This window comes from Cetorhinus maximus, chromosome 1 (genome assembly GCF_964194155.1).
Source record: "Cetorhinus maximus chromosome 1, sCetMax3.hap1.1, whole genome shotgun sequence".
NCBI classification, from domain to species: Eukaryota; Metazoa; Chordata; class Chondrichthyes; order Lamniformes; family Cetorhinidae; genus Cetorhinus; species Cetorhinus maximus.
The window spans coordinates 64067103-64093591 of record NC_135879.1 but is presented as its reverse complement, the minus strand read 5'-3'; the positions used below and the strand labels follow the sequence as shown (position 1 = coordinate 64093591).

General features: G+C 39.9%; 1 protein-coding gene across 9 annotated transcripts in view; it reads left to right on the top strand.

The window, feature by feature from the left end:
* Window positions 1-26489, top strand: part of fbxw7 (F-box and WD repeat domain containing 7) — a 424910-nt gene that overhangs the window by 95679 nt on the left and 302742 nt on the right. For 2 of the 9 annotated variants that reach the window (XM_078541327.1, XM_078541324.1), the window contains exon 2: window positions 21809-21889. The exons of the other annotated variants lie outside the window; for them this stretch is intronic. The gene's annotated coding sequence lies outside the window, so the exon portion shown is untranslated. The remainder of the gene's footprint in view (window positions 1-21808; window positions 21890-26489) is intronic. 9 annotated transcript variants of the gene reach the window in all.

The following is a 26489-nucleotide window of genomic DNA, read 5'->3' as shown; positions in this document are numbered from 1 at the left end:
GACTAACAAAGTTTTAGTTTTAGATTTAAAAATAATGGAAATAGGTGGGAAAAGAAGAATCTATATAAATTATTGAAAAAAAAAGAAAAAGGGGGAGGGGGGAGAAACGGAGTGGGGATGGGGGGAGGGGGAGTTTTTCTTTCATATATACTGGTGCAAAGCTGCTTATTGACACTGTAAGAAGAGGCCAATTAGTTGTTCAGTCTCAGAGTAAACATTTTCAGATTTCAATTTTGGTTTGGTGGCATACATTTAAAAAAAAAGATTCCCATGCATTAACAGTGACTTGTTGTGTAACTGAAGGTGATAACACCTGATGTCCTTAAATTCAAACCTGCTTTAATACAGAAATGAAAAGTAACCTTCAAAGTCGAAGTTCTTCCATGAAGAATATAAACTGGAACCTCATTATCTCTTAACTGTTCAATTTTAAAAGCACTCATTCCAATTCAGCAATGGCACAGTGACTAAGGAATACAATTTAAGTGTGTATTTGGACCCAAACGTGAATATCATTAGCTGGGAACTGGACATGCAATTAATACATCATGCATAATGCTAAGAGGGTTAACATTTTAATGTTAGCAATATATTATTAGGATAATCAGATTTCAACAATGTTTTTTAAAACACTTGCAATTTAGTATAGTCTCAGTTACCATGTTCTCTAAGTTCTAAGACACAAGGTAATTTTTTTCAGTATGGGAGTATGCTCATGACAGACCTTGATCAATGACAGTTTTCTCCCCTGTTTTGTTCTTACCTGCCACCTTCCCATCCCTCACCCCTGCAAGATTGTTGTATTATGGAGAGCTATAATTCCAAAAGTTGTTCAGTGCCTTTAAAGTGGCCATCCTTTGTGAGCATGATGCATAATATCCACATCACATTTTCCAGGAATTGTGTGGGATCACTGGGAGAACAATTGTAATGCCAATTTTCACACAGCAAGATCCCACAAACAGTAATGAAATGAAAAGATAATCTATTTTAGTGTTTGTTGAGGGGTAGGTGTTGGCCAGGATAGCAAAGAATAACTTGTTGCTCTTCAGAAAAGGCCTTTTGCATTAACCCTAGATGGCAAATGGGGCCTATAATTAACCCCTAGTCCAGAAGGGAACACACAGTACTCCACATAAGCGCCAGCCTAGATTATGTGCTCAAGCCTGTGTCTTGAACCCATGACCTTCTAGCACAGGCGAAATGGCAATGCAATGAAGTTACCATGCTTGAGATGAGCTAATTTAGTGTGGACTAGGGTTGAAATGGAGCTTCTGCTCAAAATGATTAAATATACATACACCATGTGGTCCATTCCCAATTTGAGCCATTGGAGAAAAATTTGTAAAATATTTTCCATGTAAATTTCAAGTGGATTTTACATTAGTATGTGTTCCCTTAGTCAACACTTGCTTGAAAAACATGTTTTGTTTTGTAACTCTATTGTCAGTGCTGCTTGTTTCTCATGCTCCCAGAAAGACATTTAAGGAGTGCTGTGATTACACTGTCATAACAGTGAAATTCATTGACTTTTTTTTCCAACCAGTTGTATTTTAGAATTCCTATATCTCCACTAAAGGGTGTGTACACCACAATTAAGCTAAAGTATGAAGTCAGTATCTACAGTTATTAACAAGTATAATAGCAATGAAATACCAGAATCAGATTAAGCAGCCATGCATTGTGAAACTGTGGCATATGTATCATTTTAGATGGTGCACCAACAGAAGACTGAAATTGAATCTGGGGAAATAGAGAAAGATTTTAACTTTAGACAGGTAAAGTAAGTAATTGGCCATCATCCACACAGGACCATAGAGAGACGCAATTGGTTGGTTATATAAGCTTGAGGAGCACCACTCTGCAAACAAGGAAGCAGGCCTCTATGAACTACCATAGCTAGTATAGTGATTAAATCCATGCCTTTGGTGTCAATTTGAATCACACTCTAGCCACCGAGTTTACTGACCCTCCAAGGCTGATGTTAAGGGGCGTAGTTGTTGAAAATCTGCCAAAATACATGTGTTCCAAAGATTATTAATTATGCAGCTGACTCAAATGAGTGTGTTCCCACTGAGCTGAGATGTCAGTCATGGCTCAGTGATGGCCCTTTTGCCTGTGTCAGCAGGTCATGGGTTCAAGCCGGAGATGTGAGCACATAATCTAAGCTGGCACTTCAGTGGAGTACTAAGTGCGCAGCAGTGACAGACACGTTCCCTTCTGGAATAGGAATTAAATATAGGCCCCATTTGCCATCTAGGGTGAATGTAAAGATCCTGTGGCCTTCTTTGAAGAGCATTAGGGCATCCTGGCCAACACTTACCCCTCAACAAATCGTAAAATAAATTATTTTTTCATTTCATTACTGTTTGTGGAATCTTGCTGTATGAAAATTGGCTATTGTGTTTTCCCACATTAAAGCAGAGACTTCACCTCAAAAGTAATTAGTTAACTGTAAAGCGCTTTGGGATATTCTGAGTTTGTGAAAGACATTACACAAAAGTAAGCCCTTTCTTTTATTGGATCCCTTATTCATGTAATTTTTGTTTTAGGCTTACTTTACACCCTGTTTTGGGTGGGCAAATCAGTTTTCATTGTGATGGCTCTACCAGTTCAAATTTTCATTTGCTAGTACAGAACTTTAGTGTTGCTGAAAAAAAAAGACGTCGAAAATTTTCATCTTACAATCATCAGGACACTTCGCAAGAATACCGATACAAGGGGAAAGCAACAATTTATACAGTATGAGGAGAGAGTGTTGATTGTTTGGCAAGGGGACTCTTGCCGTGGAGTATGCACCGGTTGATGTTGTCTGACAGTTAGCTGCCAAACATTGTTTGAAATTTAAACCAGGCAGCTTGATCCCGATTGGTCAAGACGGTGCCCTGAGGAATGAGTCAGCGAACGGCTGTCACTTATTTTGTTTAGCTGAAACAGGCGCAATGTGTGTGCATGTTCTTCCTGTCTGCAAAGAACAGGGCCCTGTGCATTAATATATGTAGCTTCCTGTACATGCAAATGCGCCACACTGCAAGCCTGACTGATAATCTTAAACTGGTTGTCAGTGTAATTCTTAACACACTCAGGATTATTTAGCAAATGTTGTCCAATTGTGGAATAACATCTAATGTTGGATGCTGTTTTGAGTTTTGCAAGCAGGGGCTGGTGGGGTACAGTATGTACCTTGCGTGTTGCAAACAGTGGCACAGCCTACATACCTAGCAACACACTGGTACTGAAATTCATATACCACATTACTCATTTTTGTGATAGGCAAAATATTTATTTGGCTTGACAGCATCCTGTTAATGGCGAATACCACTCGTGTTGCTACTGCATAGTAGCAGCGTGAAACAGCTAGCTTCACCTGTTGCTGAAATTTTTTAGATACCTTGCCTTTCCAGGGTAATCTGAGGTAGACTGGACACTTTTCAGGGCTGAAAGTGACAGCCTGAGGCCCGTTCATGAGTTTGCATGACATACAGTGCGAAATGTCCTGATCAGGGTAGCCATTATCCCGCAGGATGTCTTTGATGTGCCTTATTTCAGCAAGTTTTCAAGGTGAGCAAATGGCTCGGGCCCTCTTTACAAGATTACTGATAAGACCAATCTTATAGTGTGTGGAACTGTAAGAATCCCAATGTGTATATTGATCAGTGAAGGTAGGCTGGCAGTAGCTCGTGATAGAGAACCCCCTGGCAAATTTCTCAGTTAGTATGTCAAGGAAGGAGAATTCATTTAACTGTTCCATTTCAAAGGTGAATTTGAACATAGGATGGAGCCCATTAAAACATGTAAGGAAATTATTACTTGCAGCTGCAAATTTAAATATAGCATACGTATCATCCACATATCGGAAATATGCAAGGGGTAGGAGGTTAGGTGTCATTCCATCGAAGACATGTTTCTCATGGAACCCAACCAAGTGTTTGCGAGAGCTGGGCCTAGAGGGGAATCCCATGGCAACACCATCTATTTGGGCATACATGGTGTCATTAAAACTGAACTCAACTGCATGAGTTGCCGAGTTCATAAGTTCAATGAATACTGATTCTCACAGTTGTGGCGGGTCTAGATCGCCATGATACAGTGCTGCAGTGCAAATATCAGTGGCTTCCTTAAGTGGAACATTGGTGGATAGGCTGGTAATGTCAAACGGACACAGCATCGCTATCAACATGTAAGTCATGTATGGCCTTCACAAATGTGAAGGAATCCTTCACTGTGTATGTGGAAAACTTGCCTAAAACTGGTTGTAACAATTTGCCCAACTATTTGGCCAATTCATGTTGTGCAGAGACAATGCCTCTACTAATCAGAGTTCACTTACCAACCAATCAGCACTCTCTTCTCATACAGTATAAATTGTTGTTTTCCCCTTATATTGGTATACCTGCGAAGTGTCCTGATGAGTGCAAGACAAAAAGCTTTGACATGTCTCTTTTTTGAGCAATAACCAATTAAAATTTGAGAAGGGCAACCAAGCTGAGGTGTGTTGGTTGGCTATTGATTTACTATCTAAGCAGTGTGGGATGCCTGTTTATCAGTTAGAGATCATTCAGCAGATTTTATGCAATGATCCTCCTAATCTTTGTTTCACACTCCTATTTTGGTTTGAATGAACGATTTCAAGACAATTTAATTCAGATGTGGATGTGGCTCATCTCCTGGTAGTCAAGCATGACCTGACCAAAAAATGAAAGAACACTTTCATTCCATGCATGCAGCTGTGCTATGTTTTTATTGTTTTGTGAACTCTTATATTGTTGTGTAATGAACCTCATTGAAACTGTTGGTATTGCAGCCAGGACAGAAATAGATGGATGGCGGTTAAAGTTTTCCTCTTCCCCCAATTAATGGAACAGGTCTATAGTGTAAATCATAGTGTTATTTCAACTGGAGTTATGTTCAGTGTGGATTTTTTTCCAATGTGGCTCTGAAGATAACTGATCTGTGGAGTGACTCCCAATATGCAACCAATGACTAAAATATAAAATGACATGGACCTGCTAAGTATTTCCAGATTTTCCTGGTTTGATGAAAATATAAAGCTCCACATTACTTGGAAACCCCTTGAAGAGGCAGAGAGGTGGAGGAGAGAAAGGAGAGGGAGAGTGAATTGTGCAATTGTTGTAATACACCTTTAAAGGATAGCAGCATGGCATCACTGGAAGGGAAGTATGTCATGTGATCCAGTTTCAGTTTCACTTTAGCCTGTGAGCAGAACACTGGCCCTGCTGCTGATGTCTTCAAGCTTTCTATCCATGTACATATGTTCTTCTGTACCTAGTCTAAATAATTAAATCCACAACATGTTTACCCAATCCCTTATGAGTGATTGGTGCTTTTATATTATTCTAAAAACACAACATGATGTTCAGCAGTGGTCAAACAGCAATATTAAGTACAGGTGCGACATGGTGAACAGCCTTAGATTGTGCTGTATGACATGAGACAACCCTTGCTGTTCTGGTCTGACTGCAACAAAACCACAGCATTGGAAAGTGCTGAAGTCACAGTGTAGTGACTGTACAGAAAAGCTTTGAAGGTACAATGCAGAAATAGTGCTCAAATAATAACTGGTAAGCAGACGGATCCCCCGTGGTGAGATTGCAGCGCATAGCCTGTCAGTTCAGTGAGTGAGTGGACCAGTACCAGGTTAGCTCAGTCGGGAAAGGTGAGTGACCAGGGCATGGGCCAGATCGATAGCGAGCGAGGGAGAGTCGCATAAAACAAAATAATACAAACAAAACCGTCATAAAATCGGGCCGGAGAAGGTTGCAATTATAACGGGTGGCTTCGGGAGTTGCTGAACAATAAATTGAATGAAACGAGGAGTGTCAAAGGGATATTGCCAAAGGAAAGTACACAAAGTTCCCCAGTTTGAATTGGGATGCAGCTGACCTACTATCCAAATGCAAAATGTTTAAATTGGGTACAGAGCTATGGTTTCTTGATTCAGGTGTATCTGAACCAGGCAAGAAAGCCATAAAAACTTGCCTAGCAATTGGGAATGATGGGTTATACAGGTTGAACACGTCAGGATTAACAACAGAAGAGCTAAAGAATCCCCAAAAGATATGAACTATGTCGGAAGACTGGTTCAGAATCAGGGTAAACTTCTGTATTCATCGACCAGAATTCATGTCATTTTGACAACAGCCTACAGAATCTTCATTCAGAGAAAAGGGTACTTACTGTGATTTTTCAAACAGTGCTAGCAGACTGCATTGTTGAGTTGGTGATTGCCTCCACTCCCATGGAAGTGTTCCAGAAAGATCTGCTTGACGAGCCCAAAATGTATATCATTGAAGAACGATGAAGAAGTACAAAGCGATCCTTGCAGGTCGACAAAACTTACAAGTCCTGAATACAATCACAATTGTTGTCACATTCACTAGAGCACCCAAACCGAGCAAGCTATGTGGAAGGTGTGGCCATCTACACGCGCCAAGGAAATGCCCAGCTTTCCATCAATTCTGAAGGCTTGTGACAGAAAGGGCCATTGGCAGTGGCAGTGCACCAGAGCAAAGGCTGATGCAGCTAAAAAGCCGTGCACTGATCCAAACAGATCATACACAATGGGCACCTTCAAGCAATAGGAATGACCGCTTGGTATCCCGTAAGAAACATATACATGAGGTGATTGACAAACCAGAAAATAATGATGTGCATGACAAGACAAAGAGCGGTGAACACATATTTCACACTCAGTCTCGTGAAAAACATAGATCCCATCACGCCATCCAAAGTGTTTGCCAGGATTAAAATTATTTGCCCTAAGAAAGTTGACAACTACGTGTCATTGGCCAAGATTGACACTGGCAAATGCCAACATACTACCCTGCGATTTATAAAAAGACACGTATCCACAGACATGCAAGGCTATGGCAAAACAAACTACTGCGCACCTTTCGGCGTGCAACGGTTTACTAATTCCATGTGCAGGTTCTATTGTCTTGGAGTGCAAGTACAATCAATCCACCTGGGTGTCATGGAGACTAAAGGCCCAGCGATTATAGGTTTACCAGCATGCCGTGACCTCACACTAGTGTTACAGACATGAGGCAGTGTTGGATTGAATTATTATTATTACAGTTCCCCTCTTGTTCCTGTGACGGGGTAGTTTTAATTTCTAATTGAATTTGTTTCCTTAGTATACTTTCCCTTGTTGAAATGGGGCTGGGTTCTGTTTCCCAAACCCCGATTTATGAGGTCTAATGTTAAAAAATAATCCCACAGCAAATTCTTTAAACTGAAACAAAACTAGGATTTATTAATGCATTCAAATCCTAAGGGATGGATCATGACACACATTCACACTCACGAACATACAAGGGAAAGAAGTTACAAATGGAGAGTTACTTTTTAAAAAAAAAGGTATTGGCATTAATTCACGTGAGTAGAGTCCAGTAAGTCAATGTCCAATGAAGGTTTGTTCAGGCGGCATTGTCTGGCAGAATTCTTGGTCTTTGCCCTAGGATTTCGATTGAGGAGTTTGAAGTGGCAGCGATGTATTCTTGTATTCTGGGAATTTGTTCACTCTGTAGGTACAATACAGGATTCTTTCTAGAGATCCAGCTTTGAGAGAGATGGAGATCAGAGGTCGGCTGCTAGCCTGGAGTCTGGTTTTCTCGTCAGAGGTTAAACTGCAACTGAAAACAGAATCCAAAAGCTGTATAAGTAAAGCAATTCAAACAACTCACGTCTTGGTCATGTGACAAGATGGTTTCAGATTGAGCCATTCGGCTAACTATGTACTTTAAGGACCTTCATTAAACCCATTACATTTTGAGCAGATAACTATGGAACTATTAGCGCAACATTGGAAATGAGGAGTCAACATAGCTCTGCCTTTGTCCAGAGCTGGCTGGTGTATCTGTCTTGTCTATTCGTCCTTTTTGTTGGCTTGGCTGGAACGTTCATACAATGCAAGGGGTGTCACATTCCAGGAGGTTGATGAGTTAGCCTTTGTCCATTTTTAAAAAACATAATTTAACAGAAGAGTATGGAAAAGAAACATTTTTTTTTTCTTCATGCCTTTTTGGCATGACACAATCCATGGAGTCAGTCAGACCTTGCACAGCAGATCAACCATAGAAACTGTTCCTGTCAGTTCAGTTTACAAATTAACAACTAAATATCCAGAATATTTTGACAAAATTGGCAGTTTAACAGGAGCTGCAACGTTATGCTTGCAGAGGTCTGTCAGTTGATCTGGCACATATTACGCAAAGCAAATGCCAGCAGTTGCAAGAAGAAATGGCAAAAGATTCCACACTACAGAAACTGTGGAAACCATCACTGAAGGATGGCCTGATTCAACTCAGTGTGTCAACGAACACGTGAGAACATATCTTACCGGGACGAGCTAGGCATCACCCAGGGAATCATTTCTAAAGGCAGACAGGTCAGCATACCAGAATCTTTTCGACCTAATATTCAACAACCTCATAACTCACACACACAGGTACAGATTGGACAAAGAGCCTCGCAAGTGAGACAGACTATTAGCAGGGTATGAGCGATGACATTGAAGTTGTCATCAAGAAGTGCGAGGCATGTCAAAAGCATATGCCAAGTCAACACAGAACTACTGATTCCACGTGAAGTTCCTACTGATCCTTGGTCCAAACTCACATCTGACCTCATGTCCATGGCACTGACTTCATTGTCATCGTCGATGATTTTACCAAGTACCCTGTTATTCGACAATTGCTCAATATGTCGAGCAAAACTGCCGCGCACACCTAAGTGCTATTTTCAATTTATCTGGTGTGCCTAGAGAGATCATTACAGATAATAGTCCGCAATTTATTGGTAAGCCATTTCAGGATATATGAGAGAACATTGATCACACTATTACTTCTCCTCATTACTCTAGATCTAACGGCCTAGCTGAATGAATAATTTGCATGGTAAAATCCCTACTTATCAAATGTAGACAGACAAAGCAAGATCTACCAATTTCAATGTTATACCTGACAGCGGCATCTTTAAATGCAAATATTCCATCACTGGCAGGGCTCATGTTCAGCAGACCAGTGCATACCAATTTACCTACTCTTGCCCATTCTACTCTCTCAGACACTAGAGAACAACTTTAAAAACTGCAAGAGATGATGACCAACATGCATGATAAAAATGCAGGTACAGAATTTCTAAGTTTAGAGTTGGGACAACAAGTTCACATCCAGGATCCCACAGAAGGTACGTGACAACCAGCCGAGGTGACAAGGATTCATTTGGAATCAAGGTCTTATGATTCATTACGCACAGAAACGCAATGGTGAGCTGTAACCGAGGACAAATCGGATCCATACGAACATACGAATTAGCAGCTGGAGTAGGCCACTCGGCCCCTCGAGCCTGCTCCACCATTCAATAAGATCATGGTTGATCTAAAAGTGACTTCCCACCTACCCTCATAACGTTTCACCCCCTTGTTTGTCAAGAATCTATCTACCTTACCTTAAAATATTCAAATACTTTGCTTCCATCGCTTTTTGAGGAAGGGAGTTCCTAAGACACTTTACCCTCAAAAAAAAATTTCTCCCCATCTCTGTCTTAAATAAGCGACCCCTTATTTTTAAACAGTGACCCTTAGTTCTAGATTTTTTTTTTGAAAAAATACTTTATTCATAAAATATCTGGAAGAACATTACAAAACAGTTCTAAATCACCAACACAAAAAGTGCAGTCAGATTCAACTTTTACACATGGATCACGAGGTGCATCAATACAATCAATGAATATTATAACCATTTCAATATGGTCATTACAGACAATCAGACAGTGCAATGGTATTGGAGTTATCAATATACATCATGTTGCACTCTGAGGTGCTTCAATACAGTGACCCTTAGTTCTAGATTCTCTCTAAAGAGGAAACATTCTTTCCACATCCACCCTGTCAAGTCTCCTCAGGATCTTATATGTTTCAAGCAAGTCACCTCTTACTCTTCTAAGCTCCAGCGGATACAAGCCTAGCCTGTCCAATCTTTCCTCATAAGACAACCCGCCCATTCCTGGCATTAGTCTAGTAAACCTCTGAACTGCTAACGCATTTATATTCTTTCTTAAAAAAGGAGATCAATACTGCACACGGTACTCCAGATGAAGCCTCATCAATGCCCTGTACAACTGAAGCATAATCTTCTTACTTTTATTTTCAATTCCCCTCACAATAAACAATAATATTCTATTAGCTATCTTAATTACTTGCTGTACCTGCATACTAGCCTTTTGTGATTCCTGCATTAGGACACCCAGATCCCTCTGAATCTCAGAGCTCTATAATCTCTCACCATTTAGATAATGCTTTTTTTTATTCTTCCTGCCATCCATTCCATCTCCTTAACCACCATGTAATCATTCTGCATCTAGGACAATATTCTAAACGTAAAATTCTGGAACTCTCTCCCTAACAGCACTGTAGATGAACCTACATCACATTGAATGCACCAGTCCAAGAAGAAGGCTCACCGCCATCTTCTTGAGGGCAATTAGGAATGGATAACAAATGCTGGCCTTGCCAACAATGCTCACAACCCATAAATGATTTAAAAATAAAATTCTGGGGACAGGTGATCCATTGTCATGTATTGCAAGCCCACTAACTGTATTACCTAGATCAGACATGTCCAGTTGGCAGCCCACAGGCCGCACTGTGGTCTCCAAGCCCTCTGGACTCAGCCTGCCAAACTTTTGGACATTAAAACAGAAAATACTGGAAAAACCCAGCAGATCTAGCAGCATCTGTGGAGAGAGAAATGGAGTTAACATTTCGAGCTTTAGCTCTGAAGAAGAGTCATATGGACTTGAAACAGTAACTCTGTTTCTCTGTCTCCACAAATGCTGCCAGTACTGATGAGTTTTTCCAGCATTTCCGGTTTATATTTCAGATTTCCAGCATCCACTGTATTTTGCTTTTATTATAATGGACATTCAACTGACATATTTGAAAAATGCTGCAAAGCTGCCTGTCCAATCACAGGCGGGTTTGTCCCTGCATTTGTTGCCGATAGGCTCATTAGCAGCAAATGCAGGGATAAACCAACCTGTGATTGGACAAGCAGAAAACAGTGGGAAGGTACGTTTTTAAGGTAAGTTCCAGGGGCGAAAATGAAAGGAAGAGCGGGTCCTGGGGCCAGTGGAGAGGAAAGAGTGGGCCCTGGGTGGAGAGGGACAGAGTGGGCCCCGGATGAGCGGGAGTGCTGGGGGGTGTATGTGTGTCTCTCTCGCTCACTCCCAGTCTCTGGATTCTCGTTCACCCTTACCCCCACACACCAACATGCACTCTCACCCACCCTCTGTGAATGAGCACGCTGAGACTGGGAGTGAGCTGGACACACACACACGCACACACACACACACACCCACCCCACCCCACCACACCCCCACTCACACTCTAGTCTGCATCTTTTTTATTACTCTTTTTTTTTAATTAGCAATTTATCGCTTTGATTTTGTTTTTTGCTCAGCAAGTTGTTTCTTTTCATACGCCAGCCTTTTTTTAAAAAAACCATGTTTAATGTTGTGCCAAACCTTACTTTTCCAAAATTTGCTCATAGGCCCTTTGAGTGAGAGAAAAATTGAAATGTGTTCCCCCCACATGCGAAAAGAATGGACGAGCCTGACCCAGATTATTGATATCAATTCGAATCTGGGAGTAGAGTGGGGTGGTAGTGGGAAAACTCTCCACTTTGCTGGAGCCCTACCTAGCACAAAGGAAGATGATTGTGGTTGATGGACGCCAATCATCTCGGCCCCAGAGTATCACTGCAGGAATTCCTCAGTGCGTGTCCTAGGCCCATCTTTAGCTGCTTCAGTAGCCTTTTCTCCATCATGAGGATTGCACTTTCTTCAGAACCATTTGTGACTCCTTAGATACTGAAGTAGTCCATGTCCACATGCAGCAAGACCTGGATAACATCCTGGCTTGGGCTGTTGACTGGCAAATAATATTTGTGCCACATAAACATCAGACAATGACCATCTCCAACAAGACAGAATCCAACCATCCCCCACTGATGTTCAATTGCATTGCCAGCACTGAATCCCTCTCCATCAACGTCCTGGATGTTACCGATGAGCAGAAACTTAACTGGACAAGCCTTATAAATAAAATACTGTGGCTACAAGAGCAGGTCAGAGGCTGGGAATTGTGTGGCAAGTAACCCACCTCCTGACTCCCCAGAGCCTGACCATCTAAATGCACAAATCAGGAGTGTGATGTGCAATCAAATATTCTCCACTCAACTTGCCTTCAGGGAGGAAGGTGGATCTGTGGGAGATACACAGCGGGAAGCGGATAAATAAAGCCCGAGGAGCAAGGCCTACAACACTTGCCTTCGGGGAGAATGGTCCAGGACCGTCCCATGCTTGAAAAAAAAGTGAACAGTGACATCACAAGAAAGCTGCAAGTTGATTGGCTGGTGAGTATTGTTGCTTCGAGACTGAGTCTAAACAACTTGGAGTTTAAAAAACGTTAAATATTAACTATTAATAACAAGTAACAAGTAATTATCTGAAGAGTCTTATCTTTTAGTTTTAAGAAAGGTTTATTACCGCCAGTAAGGTTAATTAAGTATTTTTAGGATTTCAGTATTAGTAAGGTGTATTGATAGTAAAGTTTATTAGTATTGGTAAGGTTTATTATTAGTAGTAAGGTTTAATTAGCAGTAACAAGGTTATCGGTTGATAAATAGAGAAATGGCAGATCTGCTTTAACCTCAAGAGTGCACATTCTGTGCTGTGTGGGAGTTCTAGGACACTTCCTGTGTCCTGGATAACCATTTGTGCAGGAAGTATCATCAGTTACAGCAGCTTGAGCTCCAGGTTTCGGAGCTTGAACAGCAGCTAGCGTCACTGTGGCGCATCTGAGAGGTTGAGAGCTTTGTGGATAGCACATTTATAGTCATGCTGCAGTTTGAGAGTGCAGGGAGAGAGGGAATGGGTGGCCACCAGACAGTCAAGAAGAAACAGGCCAATAGTGCAGGAGTTCGTGAGAGCATCCCACTGTCAAACTAGTATTCAGTTCTGAATACTGAATAGAGTGATGGTTCATCTGGGGAGTGCAGCCAGAGCCAAGCCCATGGCATCACAGGTGCTCAGCTATACAGGGGGTACAAGGAAGACTGGAAGACCAATAGCGATGGGTGATTCGATAGTTATGGGAATAGATAGGCTTTTCTGTGGCTGCAGACGTGACTCCAAGATGGTGTGTTGCTTCTTTGGTACCAGGGTCAAGGATGTCACCGAGTGGCTGCAGAGCACCGTGAGGGGTGGAGGGTGAACAGCCAACAGTTGTGGTCCACAATGATACAAGCAACATAGGCAGAGAGAAGGATGTGATCCCGCAGTCAGGGTTTAGGGAGTTTAGCAGGAAATTAGCAGGCAGGACCTCAAAAGTAGTAATCTCTAGATTACTCCCACACCATGTGCAAGTGAGTGTAAAAATAGGAAGATAAAGCAGATGAATGCGTGGCTGGAAAGATGGTGCAGGAGGGAGTACTTTAGATTCTTGGGGTATTGGGACCGGCTCTGGGGAAGAAGGGACCTGTATAGAGTAGTTATAGTGGGGACTTACCTGAATGTAACTGGGTTAGTTATTGTGTAAGGGGCAGAGAGGAGCAAGAGTTCCTAGAATGTGTTCAGGAAAATTTTCTACAGCAGCATGTTTACTGTTCAATGAGAAAGGAAGCACTGCTAGACCTGGTTCTTGGGAATGAGGTGGGCCATGTGGATCAAGTCAGTAGAAGAACATTTAGAGGACAGTGATCATTGTATTGTAAGGCTTAGGCTGGCTATTGAAAAGAACTAGCCAGAGTAAAAATGGTTAATCGGGGGAAAGCCAACTTCAATGGGGTAAGAACGGATCTGGGCCGAATAAACTAAAGTCAAAGATTGGCAGAAAAAAATGGTAGCTGAACAGTGGGGTATCATAGTCAAGGAATATTCCCTCGAAAGGAAAAGCTAGGGCAAACAAATCCAGAACTCCCTGGATGACAAAAGAGATAGAAATTAAAATAAGGATGAAAAAGTATGCTTATGACACATGTCAAGTAGAAAATACAATTGAGAACCAAGCTGAATATAGAAGGTTCAGAGGGGAGGTCAAAAAGCAGATAAGAGAAGTAGGCTGGCTGTTAACATGAGGGAATCCCAACGTCTTCTATAGGCATATAAATAGTCAAAGGATGGTAGAAGGAGGGGTGGGGCCAATTAGGGACCAAAAGGGGGATTGACGGATGGAAGCAGGAGCTGAGGTATTAAATGAATATTTTGCAATTGTCTTTACCAAGGAAGAAAATGCTAACAAGGCCATTGTGAAAGAGGAAGTAATTCAGACACTTGAAGAGCTCAAAATTGATGAGGAGGTGGTATTGGATAGGCTATCTTGTCAGAGTTGATATGACATGAGGACTGGATGAGATGCTTCCAAGGATACTGAGGGAAGTGAGAGTGGAAATTGTGGAGGCACTGGCCATAATTTTGCAGTGTTCCTTAGACCTGGATGGTGGGGGGAGGATGCTGTGGTTTGGTGCCAGAGAACTGGAGAATTGCAAACATTATACCTGTGTTCTAAAAGGGTGTAAGGATAAGCCCAGCAACCACAGGCCAAATCACTTTATCTTCAGTGGTGGGGAAACTTCAAGAAACAATAATTAGGGACAAAATTATTAATCACATGGACAAATGCAGGTTAATTAAGGAAAGTCAGCATGGATTTCTTAAGTGAAAATCATGTTTAACTAATTTGCTTAAGTTTTTTTCAAGAGGTGACAGCAAGGGCAATGCTGTTGATGTGGTATACATGGACTTTCAGAAGGCATTTGATACAGTACCATACTACAAGCACGTGAGCAAAGCTATAGTTCATGGAATAAAAAGGAAAGTAGCAACATGGTTACAAAGTTACAGGAAATGGCGAGTAGTGGTTAATGGATTTTTTTCAGGTTAGAGGATGATTTGTAGTAGAGTTCCCTGGGGGTTAGTGTTTGGACCCTTGCTTTTCCTGATGTATATGAATAACCTAGACCTTGGTGTACAGGGCACAATTTCAAAATTTGCATATGATACAAAACTTAGAAGCATTGTGAATTGTGAGGAGGATAGTGTAAAACTTGAAAAGGGAAAAGACAAGATGGTGGAATGGGCAGACAGGTGGCAGATAAAGTCCAATGTGGAGAAATGTGAAATGATTCATTTTGGTCAGAAAAACATGGAGAGACAATATAAAGCAAAAGGTACAATTCTTAAGGGGGTGCAGGAGCAGAGCGATCTGGATGTATATGTGCATAAGTCATTGAAGGTGGCAGAACAGGTTGAGAGAGTGGTTAAAAAAGCATACATTATCCTAGGCTTTATTAACAGGGGCCTAGCATACAAGAGCAAGGAGGATATGTTGAAATTAAGACACTAGTTTGGCCTCAGCTGGAGTATTGTTGCACTTTAGGGAAGATGTGAAGGTATTAGAGAGAGTGCAGAAAAGATTCACGAGAATGTTTCCAGGGATAAGGAACTTCACTTAGATTGGAGAAGTTAGGACTCTTTACCTTGAAGAAATGAAGGCTGAGAGGAGATTTGATGGAAGTATTCAAAATCATGAGGGGTCTGGACAGAGTAGATAGGGAGAAACTGTTCCCACTTGTGAAAGAATCAAGAATAACAGGGCACAGATTTAAAGTAATTTGCAAAAGAAGCTAAGCAATATGAGAAAAACTTTTTCACACAGCACGTAGTTAAGCTCTGGAATGCTCTACCTGAGAATGGTGAGGCTGGTTCAATCAAGAGACTCAAATGGGAATTAGACTGAACAACGTGCATGGTTATGGGTAGAAGGTAGGAGAATGGCACTAAGTAAATTGCTCATTCGGAGAGCTAGTGTAGACATGATAAGCCGAATGGCCTCCTCTTGCGCTGTAAAAATTTGGAGATTCTGTGCCTGGATAAGTGCAGCTCCAACAACAGAGCTCAGTACCATCCACGGCAAAATAGCCTGCTTGATAGGTACCCCATCCACCACCTTAAACAGGCAGATCAGAGGAGGTTTACTAGATTGATACCTGGAATGAGTGGGTTGTCTTATGAGGAAAGGTTAGACAGACTGGGCTTGTTTCCACTGGAGTTTAGAAGAGTGAAGGGTGTCTTGATTGAAGTATATAAGATCCTGAATGGCCTTGGCAAGGTGGAATTGGAAAGGGTGTTTCCTCTTGTGGGTGAGGCCAGAACTAGGGGGCACTATTTTAAAGTTAGGGGTTGCCCTTGTAGCACAGATGAGGAGAATGAGGGTTGTGCGACTTTGGAATTCTGCCTCAGAAGGCGGCGGAGGCGGGGTCATTGAATATTTTTAAGGCAGAAGAAGATAAATTCTTGTTAGACAATGGAATCAAAGGTTATTGGGGTAAGTGAGAATGTGGAACTTGAAACACAAACAGATCAGCCATGATCTTATTGAATGGCAGAGCAGGCTTGAGGAGCCGAATGGCCTACTTCTCCTATTTCGTATGTTCACACCCCCACACTAACACACAGTGGCAGCAATGTGTATCATCTGCAGGATGCACTGCAGCAACTCGCCAAGTCTCCTTCAACAGTACCTTCCAAACCTACAACCTCTACCATCTAGAAGGACAAAAGGCAGCTGACATATAGAAACACCAAAACCTACAATTTCACCTCCAAGCCACACACCATCCTGACTTGGAACTATATCGATGTTCCTTCACAATTACAAGGTTAAAACCCTGGAATTCCCTTTCTAACAGCTTCCCAAGGGCAATTAGGAATGGACAACAAATGCTGGCTTTTCCACCGATGCCCACATCCCATGAACTAATAAAAAAAAAGATACTTTTCCTGGACTCCATTTCCTCCTTGCAGTTTCTCTTTTCTGCCATATCTGCTCATATGATTACTACTAGAGATGGTGGTAATCTTTTTTTTATCAACAGAGGACTCCCCTCCACTACAGTTAACAGGGTCCTTAGCCACGTCAGCCCCATTTCCAATGCCTCTTCCCTTGCCCCCCTGCCTCAGAATCACGATAGGAACCACGTGTCCTCACCTGCAACCCTACCAGCCCCTGCAGTCGACAGGTCATCTTCCACCATTTCCGCCACCTCCGATGTGATCCCACCATCAAACACATCTTCTGTTTTACCACTCCCAATGGATCATTCCTTCAAAGGCATCTGGTTCAGTCTTTCAACATCCCCACCATCTACTTGTCTTTTTCTGGCACTTTCCCATGCAAATGTATGAGCTGCAACATCTGCACATCCACACGTCCCCATGCCACTGTCCAGTTGCCAACCTGTCTTGAGTGAGAGCTATTTATGTGTCCTCCTTTAACCTAATATACAAAACACTTTTTGTACACATGTGGTTTCTTTTGCATTGAGGAAATAAAGAAGATTAGGCGATCACTTTGCTGAACACTTCATTCTGTTCACAAGTGCAATTCTATGGTTTGTCATTTCAATTTTCAGTCCTACTCCCACTCCCACCTCTGTCGTTGGCCTTTACTGTTCCAGTGAAACTGATCAGAAGATCAAAGAACAACATTTTGCATTTTGACTAGGCTCTTTGCAGCCCTGATCTTAATATTGACTTTAACAACTTCACCCTGTAACCGAAAGTTACATTTTGTCTTTGGCACAGCCAATGCGGGAAGTGTGTGCTGTTATTTCTGGAGATGGGTGTAAGGAATGGGTTGGTACTTGGGGATGGGCATGAAGCTGATTGGTGCTGTAACTGGCACTTGGTTGCCAGCTTTTCATCTTTCCCTTTCTACCTATAGCTATTCACACTCTGTGCCTTGTATAGAATCATAGGATAGCTACAGCATAGGAGGCTGCCATCGAGTACATGCTGACTTTCTGCAAGAGTAATTTAGCTAATCCTACTCCTCCGCCCTTTCCATGTAGCCTCCAAATGTTCTCTATTCAGGTGCTTATCCAAATCTCTTTTGAGTCAGGGCCAAACTATTGTTGTACGGGTTTTTAAATTTTTGATTTTTCTCATTATGTTACCTTTTAATTTCTGCTAATGTCATGTCTGTGTCTTCATCTCCTGACCACCGCCTAAGCAGTTCACAGATTATTTTCCAGTGTGCATGCTATTTTTTTCTTCCTTCCCCTTTGTGTTATTTTTAAAATACTATTTCTATTATCTCCTAGTCTTGAGGAAGGATTTAAGACCTGAAAAATTGACTGCAGTTTTTCTATAGATGTTGCCCGATCAGCTGAGTATTTCCAGCTTTTTCTTTTTCCTTCCACTAGGTGCTATTTCAGCTGAAGGGTGCATAATGCCTACAGTTGAGTTCTGTGCCAGCTTTCTCAGTACAACAGAGTTCTTTGCAATGCAGTAATACAGGTAAATCCTTTTGAAAACCTGAAGGAAAAGACCCTTAAACGTCTGTAAAGGTTTTTTATTCTGCCTATAGAGCTGTTGTGTAGGATGTTCTTTTTTTGCTATAATAGAACTCTGATGGTGAGACTAAACTAGATGAAATGAAAACAACTGTGCTGCTTGTATGTAGTATTATCATTTTGTTATATGTCCTGTTGTACCTTAACCAATGGTACATTCTCGCTATATATTGTTGCACATTCCACTGTGTTTTGCATAATAAAGCCTATAATTCTTTAATATGGTTTATCTGATATTTAGGTTTCAGTTGCCTTTCCTTGTGGATTACCATATTTATCACGAACAAAATGTTGAAATAACTGAGGGAGTATTGGTAATCAAGCTTCTCAAATGATTATGGTTACTTTGACAAGATGGTGTTAACTTGGACCACCTATGTTTGTCTCCTTATTTGATTTCACTAACTTTGACAGATAGGAGATTAGTTGAATTATTAATAGGTTTATGGTAGCCAGTTATTGTAATAACTATTGAAAGATATGCAACAAAGGTTCTCTACTAATTTTATCTTAACATGACTGCACTGTGTGATAGTAAATTCAACTTGTGGCTATCTGTATTTTTTTGCTTTTTTAAAAAATGTCTGTTTCTTTTCAATACAAATGAAAGGGTACCTATTCAGCTTGCCGAGAAGAATTTTTTTTTTGTCGGTAAGCTAACTATCTATGAGCCAGTACCTTACTTTTTTCTAATTCAGTTTTCCTATGCAGATCAGCTTCAACAGTCAAGAGGGTGTCCAAGAGCAGCTAGGATACCTTGCATAGTACATTGTTACACATGAAGTCTCATTCTGTGCTGTCCCTTGAGAGCATAGCCAAGATTAGAAACCTGTATTGGTGAGATTGGAGTAAATGTGTCTGACCACTGGCAAAATATGGTGAATACCTTTTGTTTATTCACCCTGTTTGTACTGAAGCTTTAAATATGCTTTCTTTTAATAGTATTCTTTTCTTTTTAAAAATAAAGGAAAACTGGCCCTAGTTTTGCAGTTTACAAATAGCCATTTTGTTGTATCTCCTTATTTTTCATAAACTTCATTTTCTTGCACACATTCCCTGCACAAACATTGTAAAATGTTTGCAATATTGTTGGAGCAGCTCTTGAAATTATTGCACAATAATTATAAATGTTGCTTTGTGTTGGGAGTGCCACTGTTGTCATTTTTGTTCTCTTTCTTCATGGTTACCCAAGTTCTCTAAATTTGCCGAATATATGTTAGGTAGATGGAGATGCATTTTGATTGAAACAAATTTAGAAATATAAAAAAGTACATATGCAGGTGAATTGGCAGAATAATTATACTTCTAAGATGCTGTAGACATTTTGTATATGCAGTATAATACCAGGAATACAACTGAACGGGAAGCATTCAAATGAACATACATATTTTGTTTGAAAATCATCAGAATTTTGTTACTGCTGGCAAGGAAATAGGTTACAGCAGTTCATGGTTTAACTCAAATATATTTATTTGGTTAGGAACTTTTTTCAGAAATCTCCTTAAAGATTTTGTTATTTGTAAGCAGAAAGATTTAGTCATTTTTGAAGATTTCACCTTGTTTCTCATCCTGTCACAATGTGATTTTGTTTTTTTTTCCTTTATCACTTCAATAAAGGCCTCCTAATTCTTAAGCCAATGCTATGTTACATATAGAATAGGTTACTGTGCACCTGGAATACTGGATGCTTGGCTATAACATGGAAATTACTATTGCTGTATATGCAGTAATGTCATAGTTGAGCACATATCCCATACTTGGCTTTATCATTTCACTTCCACACACCAGGCAAGTGATTGCAATCACCAACCTTACCAGTGACAAACTTCGCCCTGCATCATTCCTAATAACACAGCTCATTGATCATCACAGAATGCAGTCAAATGTTGCCTGTATTTAATTTGATTGAGCTTGTCATCAGCCATTGGCAGTACTTCTGTATATAGCAGTTGAATGCTTTGCATTGTAATGTCACAACCCAGCACTTCTAGTTTTGTATATAACCTGGCCTGTGTCTAGCTAGACCACAGAAGTTGAAGGGACAATTTTAAAACATAACCTTTTTCCTTCCTTGATTTATTTTTAACTTAAATCAGCGTCAATTTCCAAGCTTCATTTCTGGTCATTTGGCATACTCACCACTACAGTATTTAAAACATGAATAATTGTGCTCAGTTTTAACTGTCATCTTTTAAGTGGTGGGCTAACTTCCAGGATCTTTCATCCTTAAGGAGATGAATAAGGTCAAAATACTCTCTCAATGGCAAACCACTCTCCTTTCAAAGTGGGATGTTTATCCAATGTACTGGCTTGGATATTTCAAACTGAGATAATGTAGAATAGTACTTGTTTGCTGAAGACCAAAAAGAGAAATTATGTAAGACAACCCATTACTTGGAAGACAACTTTAAAGTCTGATTTTGGCAATGAGAACATTTCTGACCTATGTTACTGGGAAAATGTTGAGTTGAACACAAATTGTGCAGTGAAGGACAAGCTCATTAGGAATTTTCTTCCCCAGTTTACGTCCGTTAATCTCCCTACATCATACAATATGCTAGAATGATGACCTGAAGCTGTTTGAGAGTGGGTGATAGCAGTAGTTGAGATATACAAAATCACAGTGGTAGATGTGAGTTAATGCAGAGCCACTTTGTGTGGCATTTTTTTAGCTGGAGAATTTTTGCAGTTCTCCTATGAAAAATGAATGGTTCAGATGTTTGAAAGAGATATGTTTGTATCCTGCAGTGTGGATTTTAACTTTATCATGACCCATCCATATTTTGAATAGTCATGGTCTGAAATGCGGAGATTTTTTATGACATCAAGTTATGAACTAATTTAAATAACAGAAAAGTTGAGAGAATTATAGTGTGGCTGTTCCACAAGGTTTGCAGTAGTTGATAGTTCTTTTCTTATTTATCATGTTTCAGTCCATGAATACAGAACAATTTGTTCAAACCTTAAATATTTTAAAAGACCCAAGATTTTTGTGTGAATGTACACAGCTTTTGTATAGTTACCCCTCGGGACAAATTTGCAGGATCTGTACTGAGTGAGACTTTGGTGTTATTATCATCTTTTAAAGTTCCTCTGATCCAGTCAATCTGCAACCAGTGCTGAAAGTAGTACTGAGAATTTATGATAATTCTTCCATTTAAATATGAAATTTTTTCATTGTTTTCAGCAGATTTTAAATTTTTGAACTTTAAGCAATAAAAATGCTAAACATTTGTGTGACTTAGGTCAGCTTGATATTTTTTGCCAACTTGCTACCTTGACTATTAAGTTTTGATGGCATTTTTATACTATTTAGTGGCTGTATTATTTCTCATGGTTGCATGTGAACAGCTTTCCTTTTTTATGTGCAGGAACCAAAGGAGATAGTTGTTTGGAAGAAAATGGTCAGCATTCATGGTTAAAAAAAAGTAAACACAAAAACTATAAATGGGGTGAGTGTTGCCAATGCTGGCAAATGATACATTTTTTTCATTTTGTTTCTAGAATGTTTCTATCTCAGGTAAATTAAATGCAGAGTGAACTCACTATACTTTACTACAGTGTATTAACCGCAGCTTCACTAGCACTTGCAACTGTGCAAGTTTGACACTTCTGTTCATTTGTTTAACTCTTCCTTTACTGTCATACCTGGATCACTGCCTGTTTTAGGGAATGATGCCATGCTGGCTGCAGTTCCCCATCTAACCTTGCAAAACTTGAGTTTTCTTGCGCTATCATCATCGTACTGCTATTGAGATTCAACAATAGGAAAAGTTCTGGTGAATTTAACTTTAACTGGCAACACTAAACTCTTTCTCTCCCCTTTCATTGGATTCTTCCTTTTTTCCAATGAAGTTTTGATGTCTGTCTATACCATAGTTAAGGTAGTTTTACTTGTATTTTCTGCATCCATGTTGGAAGTCTGACCCTGAACAAGCCATTGCCTGAGAATGGTCTAGGGCAGTGGGATATTTTTGCAACTTGAAGCAGAAAACAGCATTGATGAATGCTCAGTATATTGAGGGAAAAATTACCATTACCTTCTGAAGATTTGTGCAATTAAGAATAAGTCAGTAGATGCGCTGTATGGTGTGTTGTATTTCTTTACTGAATACACAATATGTGTACTTCAAAAGAGACTTTAACTGTTGGAATTTTGCTATAATTGCAAGAATTCTGCATTTTATGTAAAAGGACAATGGAAAATTAAATGTTTATACATCCTTGAATTTTGCATGCATCATGAAATATTCATTTTTATTATAATTGTATGGAATGTTGATGTGGCCGCATTTTTCAGAAATATTGCCTTAAACCAAATGGAATCTGTTCAAGAATTGAGAGGCTGTAAAAAGAAGTTAATTCAGAACCCAGCTGCTTAGAATTCAACTTGATTTCTTTAGGATATGTGCATGCCACCTGACTCAAGTCAGATTAATAATTGGTGCTGAAGTATGATCTGTCATACTATAGTAAAAAGTATTAGATCAGATAATGCATCAATGCAGAATGAATGTTGAAATATAACATTTTTTGTGTAATTCCTACATTTGGTTTCTTTGTCTGACAGTCTTCCTGAAACAGTTCCCTTAATTGCATTCTAACTGAATTGTTTTGGATAAGCTTCTGAGCGTTATTATTGTCACTGATTTTGGTTGTACAGTATTTTTTTTTAAAAAGGCTTATAGCATTAGTAGGCAAAGCATTTAATTTATACAGTGAGGTTACTATTGATTCCAAAAACTAAGTTAAATGCAGCATGAAGAAATTGCTTTTGTAACAACTGATTTTGTTCATTTTCTTGCATTGTTTTATTAGCTGATCATAAATTATCTAAATATCTTTGAACTATTAATGGTATCAATTTTTATGGTGTTGCATCTACTGATTTATTTTCAAACCGACTATGCCTATAAAGCATTTGAATTATTTTTAAACAGCCTATGGACAGTTGCCACTGAAGTTATGATTCATCAGGCAGTCCTCCATAATATCTCACTGCGTAATCCATAAACTAATGTGATTTTGCTTGCAGTGCATGGTAAAAAGGGAAATGACCTGAATCTAGTCCAAAAAGATTGACCTCCAAGTTCTATTACATTGCTTGGCAGACTTCTGCAGATATAGAGTTGCCAAGCAGCAGCAGGATTGTGTCTCACTCAAATTCATTCTGCTCAATTAACTCTTTATGTACCAGATATTACCTCTCGCAGCTTTCAAGGTTCTCACCATTTTGGTTACAGCTGCTGCAAAGAGGGTGTGTTGGCAAGCTGTTTGATCTGTTCCTGCCTGGTTCTGTCCCCACATATACACTTTCAGAAGGGATCACTGGATAGAGTAGGACTGCTGCATGATTTGATTGCTTCCCTCTTTCCCCTCGTATCTAAGGGCAAAAAGGGGCCAACCTGGCTCTTCATGCCCTTGTTCCGGTTGAGATTGCTGCTGGGGCATAATATTTGTGTAGAACTTCCTGATTACTGCGCTTCTGTTCTATGCTTACCCCATGTGCATTTACTGAGTTATGGGGAACCTGGTTTTACTGATCTGTTTTAGCAATATCTAGAAGAAACATGAGAATTGCCGTATGGACTGCTCTATTGATGAATAATCTATTTTTTTAAAAGAGCATTTTGTCTTTAGGACGTGAACCAGCTCTGTCCTGAAAATGTTCAATCCAGGTTAATTAACTCAGTACCCAGCCGCTTAGAATTCAACTCAATTCTAACTAGAATTTTGACTGTCATACAAAATTGGTTTTCTCCAAGTCTTTTAAGCAAAACAATTTTAATGTGCAGAGGGATGTTTTTGTCCCTAGAAACTTTATAAAATAATTCCCCAGTCAACTGTGCAAATAGGCAAAATTTTAGTCACTTATTTTGCTACAAATGCAGCATTTTATTGACTTATAATGGAATCGTTACTATCTCTGCTCCAGTTATTCATGACCCAAATTATTTTTTGCATAAAATGATACTGATTTGGCACATGGTTGAATTTTTTGAGATTGGAAGATTTTAGGATCACATTTTGGCTGATTGTGTGTGCTTATTGTAGTATGTGTTAAGTACAACAGATGTATAGAGAATTCAGGAATGGAAATTGTAGATATGTCACGCATGAGGTCTTAACTTGTCTTAACCTTGATAAGCTGAGAAGTACGCACACAAAAGTTAGATAATTTTGGTGAGAAGCTTTTGTTTGTGGATCCCAATTCTTTCTAATTTTATTTTTCTCTCCCTGTATTCATATTTAAATGGTAAGGCTTCAACTTTTTTTCTAAGCAGTACTATTTTAATTGATTGAAATAAAAAGGAAAATAGTTTCTGTACTACAGTTTGTCCTCATGATCTGTAATCCTGATTTTTGTCTTGACATTTACTTCATAAGCTGAGTGTTGCTGCAGCCTTATGTTGCCTAGGTCATTGCATTTTCAACAACTTAAATTGAAATTGGAAAAGTGTTTCTTGAGGCTAAAACTAAAATTCAAGATAAACGAGAGATTAAATTTTAAATTATTTCCAAGATCAAATACTTGTTGAAAGTCCACAACTTGCAGAAAAAATGTTAGAAATTGAAACAGACAGCTTTGTCATTCAAGTTTATTATTTCTTTATCCTTCTGTGTAAAGAAATCATATTTTTGGAAGCTGAGTTTGGGGAAAAAATTACTGATAAGACTAGATAGTGAAACACAGAAAACAAGTTTATGACTTTTTTTCCAAACTGAAGACCATATGTGACAAATTTAGCAAATGAAGACCATAAAACTAGATCTAAACGTAGTTTAAAAAAGACTAATGTTAAAGGTTCAACGATGGGCTTGAAGTCCTATCTGATGAAAACACTACCCTCTAACACATGCTATTCTATATGCAGTCGCCCTTGTCACTATACCCCACTATGTTGAGATAAACAGAACTGCTTTGTCTTCCATGCTGGTTTATTTCTTTTCTGGATTTTGAACTTTGGAACTGCCTATGGAAAGCAAGCTTTTGAAGAGATGTGTTGAGATAGGTAGGAGTGGAGGTGGACTATGGATAAAATGCAAGAGGATAATGGAGTATCGGTGTTGAAGGCAATAAAGGCAGAGATGGACTGGAGAGGCAGTAGGCTGTGGTTGCTGTCACAGCTTTGATCAGATCAGTCTCAACATAACAAATTGGTTTGGAAGGACTTGAATAGGACATAGGGAAAGATATGTGTGTGTAGCTGAGTAACAGTTATGTGTTCAAGGAATTGGAGAGGGAAGATCAATTAGAGATGCGAGGGCAGAAGCACCGAGTGAAAGTTTTCAAGTGATAGTTCAGAAAGGGTGTAAACTTTCTCTGAAGATGGGGAGAGGTTGACATCATTGGCAAGAATAGGATTGAGAAGGGCAGGTTGGGTTACCAGTAACTTGGTCAAAAGAGGTTTGAAGGCAGCAAGGTGTTGGACTTGAATGTGCCTGAGGGATGTCAAGTGTAGGGAGCAGGTGGGCTTGTGATAGGAGCTAGAGGTTGCATGGTGGACCAGAGAAAGGAGGGGCCATAGAGGACATTTTGGAGGCTCAGTTTTTATTTTGAAAGGCAAGTTCATCAGCTCCTTATTACATAAAAATGTGGAGGTTGGAGTGAAGGGAAGTGGAAAGGTGGTTTGTGGTGAAGGATGACCCTGAAGTAATGAGAGTTTGACTGCAGAGCAGGAATGACAATATCGCTTGTGGTGTTAGAGTCCACCAGACAATTTCTGTATTCTACATGGGAGCAGCTGAGATGGAGATTGACCCACATTTAATGGGAATAGGGAATAGGGACAGTGGAGGTGAGACAATTGAAGTGGTTTATGGAGACAGCGATGTTGGTGTGGATTACAAATCAGGAAAAGTTCAGAGATCTGGAAGATGGTGATAAGGAAATTTAAGTGTGTGAAATTGTGTACTAAGGAAGAAGTTGCTGGACATCATGGAAGAGATGAGTCTGGCAACATTTAGGGAAGATGTGTGAGAAGCTGAACAACATAGGAAGAGAGTTTGATTGGGAATGTTGTGGGGGGTGCGAGAGAGAAAGTGGTGGAG